The following is a 10210-nucleotide window of genomic DNA, read 5'->3' as shown; positions in this document are numbered from 1 at the left end:
CCAGTTTCCAGATTCTGCCCTTCAGAGAATTTTCCAACCCTCCACGCTCCCTCCTATCTCTCTCCGTTGGTGTTGACCAGACATTCCCAGAAGCTCCAGCACTGGCTGCTACAAGGTCATCCCAGGGTCTTGTGGTCAGGCCCAGTTCCAGGACGGTGCTCTATTTCGTTCACCATGCTGTTTCATTCACAGGATTGTGTGCAGTTGGTCTGCCAGAATGATGCTGAGACAAGATTTTGAGTGAAATCAAATTGTTTGTATAGACAGGGACCCTGTAAAAACTTTTGCCCAGAGTCTCTGACACCTGTGGGCAGCTATGTTTTTGGGTCCTGCCATTTCCATCCACCTTTCTCCCTTTCACATGTCATAACCCTTGCCCAATTGTTGTAATTGTTGGTTTCAAAGCAACTAATTGAAGAATGGAACATTTCGTCAGTCACCTTAATGATTTTATCTATCATTATTAGTCATTCATTTCTTTAGCAAGTATTTATTGAGCACCTACTATGTGCTAGGACTGGGGAGATCATGGGGAACAAGATGCATTCCTGCTTTCCCAGAGCCCACAGGCTTCAGGGGAGACGGAGAGGCCGGCAGGCAGGTTCAGCTCAGCGAAGGTAGTGCCAGGGCAGTAGCTGCGTGTGCACAGATAAGGTGGCCTAACATGGCCTTGAATGGGACCTCAGAGGGGAGCTCCTGAGGGAACTGTGGTTTGGGACAGGGAGCTAGACTTCCAAATGCTCTTCCAAGCCTAAGATTCTACCGCAATCCAGATCATTCCACTGTTTCGGGTTATAAGTGAGCTAGGATCTCTGCCTGTGCACTTAGCCAGGGCCTAATGCATTCTTCACGTCTGAGTTAGAAGAGACCAGAAGGGATCATCCAATCAACTTTTCAGTGTTCAGTTGAGGAAACTGAGCCCCAGAGAAGTGTTCTGCCGATGTCAGAGGTTAGTCACAGAGCGAGCCAGGACTAGCACTTGGATCTCTGGTCTCCCAATTAACTTAATATGGGACAAGGCCTGAGTCCCCTTAGTGCAGATGAAACCTCCCATTTTTCAAAGACCACTCCACCTCCAACAAGTATCAGAACCTTTCTTATATCCCCATTTCATAATCCAACAACTCTTCAATCAACAAACATTCCTGGAGGGTCTACCATAGCAGGTCTCCTTAGGAAGGCAAATTTCTGCCCCCAAGAAGTCACTGTCTGAAGGTGGAGGAGCATATACAGGACAAACACGCAACATGCTGGGGCTTCAGCATATTTCCTCCTGTGTGCTTGGCACGTAGTAGGCGCTCAGCGAACTGAACTGGGCGCTAATTGTGGTTGTTTTCAAAGACGGTGCGCAGAGAGGCCCTTGGGTCGGTGAGAAGAGAAAGAAGGGGCTTTTTCCCCGTCTAGGTTCTACGAACCGATCCCGACGCGCCAGGCGGGGCCGCGCCGAGCATCCCTCCTTCCTCCTCCTCCTGCGTCCTGGTACCCGCTCCGCGCGCGAAGGGAGTGGCGCGGGGACGCGCACGCAGGGTGTCGGGGCGCGCCGCCGCCCGGGGGCGCGCACGGGCTGGTCTCTGCCCTAATGCGGCGGCTGGCGGCGAGAGGCGCTGCAGGGGACGCGGAGGAAGTGGCGGCCCCGGCAGCAGACAGCACGGACTGCGCCCAGGGCCGGAGCCCGAGCCCTTGGAGGTAGGTGATGCCGGACACCAGAGAGATGGGAGCGGGGGCACAACGGGGGTCGTGGAAACCCATTAAAAGATACCCCCTTTTCTCGCCCTCCCCTTTCCGTGTCTTCATCCCCGACCTGTCCCCATCCCCCTCCATTCACATCCCGTCTTTTCTCTCCACGCCGTCACCTGCCTTGAATTATCCTGTTCTGTCCATATCTTCACCCCCATTCCCATCGAGCTCCCGACCCCCTGCACACCCCACACCATTTCCATCGCATTGACCCCTTCCCCTCCCCCTTCCTGCATGCTCACCTCTTCCCCCTTTCCTTCTGACCCTGCCTCTTCCACAAGCCCTGCCCCAATACCTCTGTTTACCTCCACACCCCACTTGGTGTGACCCCTATTCTTTCTGTTTATTCTACCCTGCACGTCAGCCCCTCTCCTCACCTTGTCCTGCTGGGGTCCCCACCTCATACCCCCATCACTCTTTGTGCCTGTCTCTTCGTCAGCTCCCTCACAGTCCTCTCCTGCACACCCTGTCCCAGTCCCTTCCCAGCTGCCTTATGGTCCCTCTCAAGACCCCCATCGGCTGCCACTGTGCCCTCCTTTCCTGCCTGGGAAGGCCTCAGGCTCCGAAGGCCCAGTGTACTCACTGTTGCCCCTTACAACCCCCTTCCGCATGTTTGATCCTATTCATGGTTTGGGGGCAAAGGGTGATGGGGTTGGCAGGCCTCTCTTATGCTCCTCTTCCCCTAGCTGTTGAGGTTAGTTTCCTAGATGGACGGGGGGGAAGGAGAAAACTAGGATGAGGAAGAGGTAGGGGCTGAGGAATGGCTGAGTAACCTCTTCCTAGACTTGTTCCAAGCAAAGGCCTGGACGAGGAGCCCCACTGGAGGGCTGGAGAATTTCGGATTTTAGAAAGGGTTCTTCCTCAGCCTCCAAGTCAGCACTTTGGCATCAGGAGCTGTCTTGAGTGTGGCCAATGGGCTGGGCTGGGAGTGGGCCGAGTGCTGAATCACCTAGACTCTGGTCCCCATGGCAGCCCCTCTCCTGCCCGCCTGAGCCAGGTTCTGCTCCTGATTCCTTCTTGGCATTTGGCTGTGTGTGTGTGTGTGTGTGTGTGTGTGTGTGTGTGTGTGTGTGTTGGTCAGAGATGCCTCCTCCCTCAGCCTGGAAGAGTGGATGACAGTGTCCCTTTTCTGCCTGTCTGTCTCCCTGGGATGAGAGCCTGGTGTATCTTATCTACTCTTGGAACTGTGTCGAGCCCTCCTAGGCCTTAATCTCATCTGCAGCAAGGGCAAACTGCAGGGTGGGAGTTGGAGTGTTTGTATGGGGCCAGAGACTGGCAAATTCCAAACCCACCAACCTTGAGACTCAAGTGGAAGAAACCCAGGGAAAATGTGTTGGAAAGAGGAAGCCCCTGGAGAGAGGGGCTGTATTAGCTGAGGGAGGTGGAGGCAGGGAGAAGGAGAGCAGAGACCTTTCCTGCCCCTGGTTGGGGATGAGTGGATCTGGCAGAATTACGTTGTAGGAAGAATTGAAGGAGATGAGTTGGGAGTAGGAGGGGGGTCTGCTACACATCTAATACTTTCTACCTTTTGTCTGAGCTGGCACTTCTGAGGGAATAATTTCTCCCTCTTGTCTTTGGATTCCAGCTGAGGGTGTGTGTGTGTGAGTGTGTGTGTATGTATGTAAGAGAGAATGAAAATAATATAAATGAGGAAAGAGATATTTACCCTTAGCCACACAAATTGTGTGTTTGCCTCGTGAAACACGGAGTGGCAGCCCAATTGCTGTCTTGGGGACCTCAGCTAAACACCCTGAGGCTTAAATTGGAGGTTAAGAGTGCATCGCTGATGGACCCTGTCCCTTCTCCCCCAGGCTCCCTCACTTTAGAAATCTGTGTGGTTGGACTCCAGCTTATGTGCCACATCTCTGAATGGGACTCAGGCAGTGCTTGGCAAGGGGGCATGCCACCGGGAAACTGGCTGTTCTCTACTTTGTTGCCCTTCCGCACCCCCTCCCACCACGAGTGGGGTGGGGCGAGAAGCTTCCCCTGACATTTCCTGGTCCAGGAGGAGGCATCACCTGGAGCCCGCCTCCTCCATAGCTGATTGGATTAAGGTTCTGCTGTTGAAATGCTTGATTTGGGCTCAGGTTAAGTGAGGGATTCTGATAACAGTGTATATATTTCCTGGTTTTCTGAAATGCATTTCACCCCACATGCCTTGTTAGACATTCACAGAGGCTACACAGAGATACACCGAGGCACGCAGGAAGAGGAGCCAGCTCCCGGAGAGCTCCCTGGGGCCGAGGGGCTGGCTTGCAGGGCTGGTTCTCTCAGGGCACGTTGAGGAGGGCGCTGATGCCTGGGGCTTGCGTTCTGGTTCTGGATATCTGAGACGGGGAGGAACAGAGGAGGGGCCTGTTTCTGCAGTGACTGAGGGACAGGATTCCAAGGCTCCCATCACTCTGGTGTTGCATTTTGTTCCCTTCCTCTGGCACCGCTCTCCTCCAAAACCATGCAAGAGATGGGGTGTGAAGATCATCTCTGAGTCGTTAGAGAAAGGAATTCTTAGGAAACCAGAAAGGGAGAGGCAGAGAAGTTCAGTCCTCAGTCTTCTGGGCCTCGAGGAGGAAGGGAGAAAGAAAGAGGGACCTAAGGCTGGTTACATACTTATTCCTTGAACAAATACTAATTAAACCTTATAATGTGCTGTTCTGCTGAGAGCTGGAATCCTAGAGATGAAAAGCAGGACAGGGTCCGATCTCTCAGAGCTCCCAGTGTAATAGAAGAGAGAGACAGGCAATCAGACAAATAACACAGATAAGCTGGAGTGGGAATGTCCTGGCGGGGTGTTGAACGGCAGCATCTTTCATTCCAGTGACGTTAGCCCGGCCCTCCCCAGCTCTGACGAGGGCTGGGTTGATGGTCGATGCTATCCTGAGTGGTAGGTCAGGGCTGGCTCTGAAGTGGACTATGAAGAAAAGGCTGGCGGAGAAGGTGCAACGCAAGATGTTACCAGATCCCCGGCTTGAGGCAGAAGAGAGGGGATGTCTTTTGTGAAGCTGAGCCCCTCTGGGGGCTGCCTCAGCCTGATGGGGTAACCCATAGGGAACTCCGGCACAAGATCGAGGCCGCTCATCTCTCTCCTTCCCGTCTCCTAAGTGCTTGTATTTGCGGGGCAAAGTATGGTCAGGGTGTGCTTGGAGTGTCAGGGCGAGTCAGAGAACGGAGGTCCGATGTCTGCCCTCGGGAAGCTTCTGTGTCTGATGGAAAAATAGCAAGTCATGTTCAGAAACAAGGTGAGTGAAAATATTGCAAGCTCTGATATGAGTGGAAGGATCTTGGAGTCCTGGGGAGGTCAGAGTCAGGTGGGAGTCATCAGAGAAGTTCAGATTGTGGGGATTAATGGTGAACAGGAGAGGTCCTTAGTAGGTATATGCTTGAGCAGAGTTCACCATGAACATCCATAGCTGAACTGGGAAAGAGCCTGAGGATGGAGACACCCAGACTCATCTTCCGAGGGCCCCTCTTCTTCCCCTCATAACTGATTTAGTTCATTTTATTGGTGCATCCTGAGCTTTTAGATATATCCCGGGAACTATGCTAGGTGTTGGCATGTAAGTCAAATTGGAGAGACAGAAATGAAAAATTAAAAGTCAGTACAAGATAGTAGAGGTTATATAGAGTACAAAATAACAGAGGTTAGGTGGGTTCCTGGCATTGGAGGAACATGGCCGAAGGGTCACAGTGGATTGTTGGACCTAGAGTGATTGCACCAAACTATTTAGATAGATCCCTGCTTTGGCTAGAGCAGCTTAATGTCAGACTTTTGAGCATGTGATCAAAATGCGCAGTTAGGGCCAGGGCTAGCTGCAAGGGCAGAAACTAGATGCATGTGGCCTGGTCTTTAGGACTGTAGGGTGCTTCAGTTAGCACCGCCATACCTTTGCTGATTGGGGCACTGGTCAGATTGTGCATGCCAGCCAGAGGACTCTCGAGCCACCCTCTTTTCAGTAGGTCTGGAGTCAAGCCAGGAAAAATTAAAGTGACATGATATAATAGTTTTCCTTATAGAATGCTTACTATGTGCTAGACACCCTACTCTATGCTTTATATACATCATCTCATTTAATCTTCATAGTAGTTAACCCTACATAAAGAAATATTGTTAGAATTCTGGTTTTATAGATAAGGAAACAGACTCAGAGAGGTTATTTAATATTCTAGAACAGGTGAGTTGCAAAGCTAAATTTAAACCTATATTTCTTTGACATCAAAGTTCACTCTCCTCTCCTATATATTGTACTGAACTCCCCCTACCCCAGTGGAAAAATAAAGAACCTGGGATGTTTTATCTACTTGCACAAGGCTCTCTAGGAAAATCTGTTAGAAGGGCTCAGCATGCATTTTTTGAGTACCTACTATGTCCTGATACAGAAACATGGTTCTTGCTTTCCAATAGAAGAGAGAAGACAGACTCCTGTGAAACCCCTTGGGGATAATGCAAGATAGTGTGTAGTTAGGTCTTCAGACCCTGAGCAGTAAAAGTTCAAAAGAAGACGTGATCCCTCAGTATGGAGTCAGGGAGGTGACATGACATGGTAGAAACTGCTCAGCCTTTGAGGTCAGACAGACCTACATTCAAACCTTGGCTCTTCCACTTACCAGCTGTGGAGCTGCAGTTTCCCATTCTGTAAAATGGGGATATTAATATGAATTTTGCTGAGATGTGTTAAGGATTAAATGTGATAAGATAATGAAGGGCCCAGCATAGTCCCTAGCTGGTAGTAAATACTCATCAAATGCCAGCTGCTATTCACAGAGGAGGTAGGAATGGAGCTGAGCCTTGGAAAACCAACAGAATTTTGATATGAAAGGGAAGAGGAAGGTATTCTAGATGAGAGAACTCAGTACGTGTTTCAGTACCTCAGGTTCACGTGTATAAGTACCTCAGGGTTCAGGTTTTCAGGGAAAGAAGGGACCTGCTGCATCTATCTGTTCTCTCCAGGTTCCTGCAGTAAAGTTTTACAGAAAAGGTCATCGTCATGAAAACACGAGGGGCTCATATTGTACTCCTGGCTCCATCCTTAACAGAGCTTAATGTGTTTCTCCCTCAGCACTCTAGGAGATTGCTGATAGTCTCTTGTCCCAGAAGTCCATGTCTCTGGAATTGATGTCATTGATTTATTTCTTGTCCCGCTTTTCCTCTCTCAAATGCTATGCCATGAAAAAGTTGGAGTGCCTGGGGCCTGATGGGGTCATCCCTTCAGGTCATCCCCCTCCTGACTCCTGCGGCTCCCCTCCTCTGGGAGCAGCTGCCTGAGCATCTGTTTTCTCCTCCTTCACCTGCTCCTCCTCACTCTTCCCCTCCCAGGCTGGGCCAGCCCCTCCTGAAAGGCCTCCCTGGCAGCCCCTCTTCCTGTCATTATGATGCTAATCGTGTTGTTAATTTTTCTGAGATGCTGAAAGAAAGCCCCAATCTGTTCTAATGAATTTAATTAGAGAGGGGCTTGGAGGGCTTCAGAACCTCTTACCAGGATCACAATAAACAGAGTTAACGAGATAAACAGGCTGGGATCAACGGCTCCGGGTAGCAAGGGAAGACTTCTAACTCAGTTCTAGAATGAGGAAACCTGGCACCAGGAGTTGGAAGAAGGCTGTGTGAGCTGCTGTCCACCAGGTGGGCCCCCTTTGGGGCGTTTTTGCCTGCCCCACCCAGCCCATGTACATAGCTTTATGCTGAATTCTGCCCATGGGTCCTAGATGACCCTACAGAGAAGGTCTTATCATTCCTATTGTCATCATCTAGCATTTATTGAGCACCTGCTATGCGGGTATGGGTACCACATTGTCTTCTGGAGCAACGTGGGGGCTCTGAGACCCTGTCTATGCCCTAAAGGAGATTAGAGACACATGTTCAAATATAAGAAACATTTGCTAATTCCAGAAAGTACATGCCAGAAGGTTGACAGGAGACTGTGTTGGGCTTTTGTGATCTGGAAAAGCCTCTTGCAAGAGGAAGTACTTGAGGTGGGTCTCGTGACATCAAGACTTGAAGACTTAATAATCAAAACAGCTGGAGGAAGAGCAGATGTAAAAGCAGGAATGTTCAGGAGACCTTTGAATCATGATGAATAAATGATACGGCTTGGTGGTGAGTGCATGTAATTTAGTAGTGAGGATATGTCCAGAGTAGTGTATTCAGACATGATCATAGAGGAGCCTGAGCACTAAAGTCTTGACTCTTTTAACCTGGTTGTACTGGGGTCTCTCTGCTTTCCTTCTCTGAGCACTTAGGACGGCCAGCTTGGGGAAGTGCCTGGGACAGGATGGTTCTGGCCTTCATGCTGAGCCCATTCACCTGGATCCAGTTTAGGCTGCCTGGGGTGGGTTGACCAGATGCTAAGTTTTGTTCTCAGATCTTGTGACTTTCTCAGATGAGAGTGAATGACTAGCAGAGCAATTCCAAGGACTTTTCCCAGTGATGAGAATTCCTACCTTCTTTCCTGATACTGGCCAGTTTGCTTTGGTGGTAGCATTTTCTGCAGGTATTCAGTGAGATATTCCAGTTTTGGAGTCAATGAGTTTCATAACGCATGTCTTTATATTACTAAGAGTTCTCTGAGTGTGCATTATGTGCATACGTGGACACGTTTTTGTGTGCATGCTGCCTATGTTGGTGGAATTATTCCGACTAGACACTGGTTCTAGTTTGGTTTTTATTTACAATATGAAAGTTATTAAACATTTCTGGGCCTTAATTTGCTCCTTATTGTGTGTAGATTTATAAGCTGAATGCTTTTGGAATAGGGTTTTAAACATGAGGAAGTATTATAACTATCATTTTGACAGGAGGTATAATACTGAGCTGAAATTTTTAGTCAGTTCTCTCTCCCCCTTGGAGCTTCTTGACTTGCGAGATTAGCTAGAGTTTTATTTTGAGATGCCACCAAAGATTATGCTTTTTGTTATTTTCCATAGTCTATCTGGGCTTACATGTAATTAATAGTGAAGTTAATACATTGCTGTCAGGTGTTGGTTGACCTGTCCATGTGTGTTTGCATGAAAGATATTGTTATAATGCCACCGTTATGACACCCGTTGTGTCGTATTTTCCCACATGTTGGCAGTGACGCGTTCTTTAGGAAGGAAAATGCCTCTGAGGCCACAGGCAATTTTCCTGTGCTGACGTAGGCAAGGACAGAAACTGGATCTCTTTCTGATCATCATCACGCACTGAGTGGAAATGAAGCTTTCGTGACTCATGTTGAGAGCTAAATCAGGGTTATGACTGACCCCAGCCCTGGGCTATGCCTCGTTTGTTTTTACATGATGTTTATTTCATCTGTCTTTGAAGATGAAAGTCTTCAAAGTCTTTGAAGCCTCTACTCTGTACACAGCACATGTCTAGGTGGCAACTTCTTTTGAGAAAATTCTCGACTCATGGACTGTTAGAGATAGTTGAGTCCGAAATTATTCTTCTACTGTTTAAGAAACAGACTCAGAAGGGGGGCATGATTTGCTTGCAGCTGCATGGTTAGTGCTAGCAGAGCTAGATCTTCCACATACTGGACCACTGGGAACTTTAAAAACTATGTCTGAACCTAGTAATTGTGTAAGACAATATGTAATGATTTTCTCTAAAGTATGATCTAAACTACAAGTGCGTTGAGACGTCATTGAAGAGAAGAAGTCAGTGTAGACTAAAGTCCTTTGGGAAGCTTTAGAAGAGCCACAGGGGCTGCCTTGGGTCACTAGAAATGTGTAGGATTTGAATAGGCAATGAATGATAAGGAGATGGGCGTTTCTGGTGGGGTAAGGGAGCATAATCAAAGGTTTAGAGGAAGGAAGGTGTGATCAGGCATAGAATTGGCCAGGATGGAGCAGTGAAAGCTTCAGCTGGAAGGACCAGCAGGGGCCGGGCTGCAGGAGAATCTTGACTGAGAGGGGTGGGTCTTTTTCTCGGAGTTGGAGAGGAGCATTTAAAGCTTCTTAGCTGAGCTTGCTTTTGCTGCAAAGAAGAGGTCGTGGTGTCAGAAGTGAATGGGAAATCCTTTCACAGGCACCTAATGGCATCTGGGGTTAGTTCATTCTCAAACTGTTTGGAGAAAAGGGGAGTGTTGGAACGGTCTCCTATGCTCGCTGTTAGGGAGCTCGTCGCTGTCCAGGGTGCTGAGCTACCCCTGAACAAGTTTTCACCCCAATAATGCCAGGTTAGAAGGTAAAGCCAGGGAATGCGTAGAACCACCCAAAGGATCTAGAGCACGGTTCTGCCAGGACTAGGTTGTGTGTGGGCTTTCTGGCAGCAAACTGGTTTACAGCATCTGACTTCACAGTCCTTGTGAGGAAAGCAAAAGTATGGGGAAACTAATAATGGACCTCTGAAGGAGAGACCGTGTATATGCATATATGCATGCAAAAGTGACTTGATTTGTAGCCCTGTAAGTTTTGCCATAGAGTCTTCATATTTATATCAGAATCTTAACACATTGCTTCTTTCTTTGTAAAAAGTGCACTCTTTATACTCAACATTTCC

This window comes from Pteropus vampyrus, unplaced genomic scaffold (assembly GCF_000151845.1).
Source record: "Pteropus vampyrus isolate Shadow unplaced genomic scaffold, Pvam_2.0 Scaffold217, whole genome shotgun sequence".
Classification (NCBI taxonomy): Eukaryota; Metazoa; Chordata; class Mammalia; order Chiroptera; family Pteropodidae; genus Pteropus; species Pteropus vampyrus.
Note: the sequence above shows the minus strand (reverse complement) of the source record.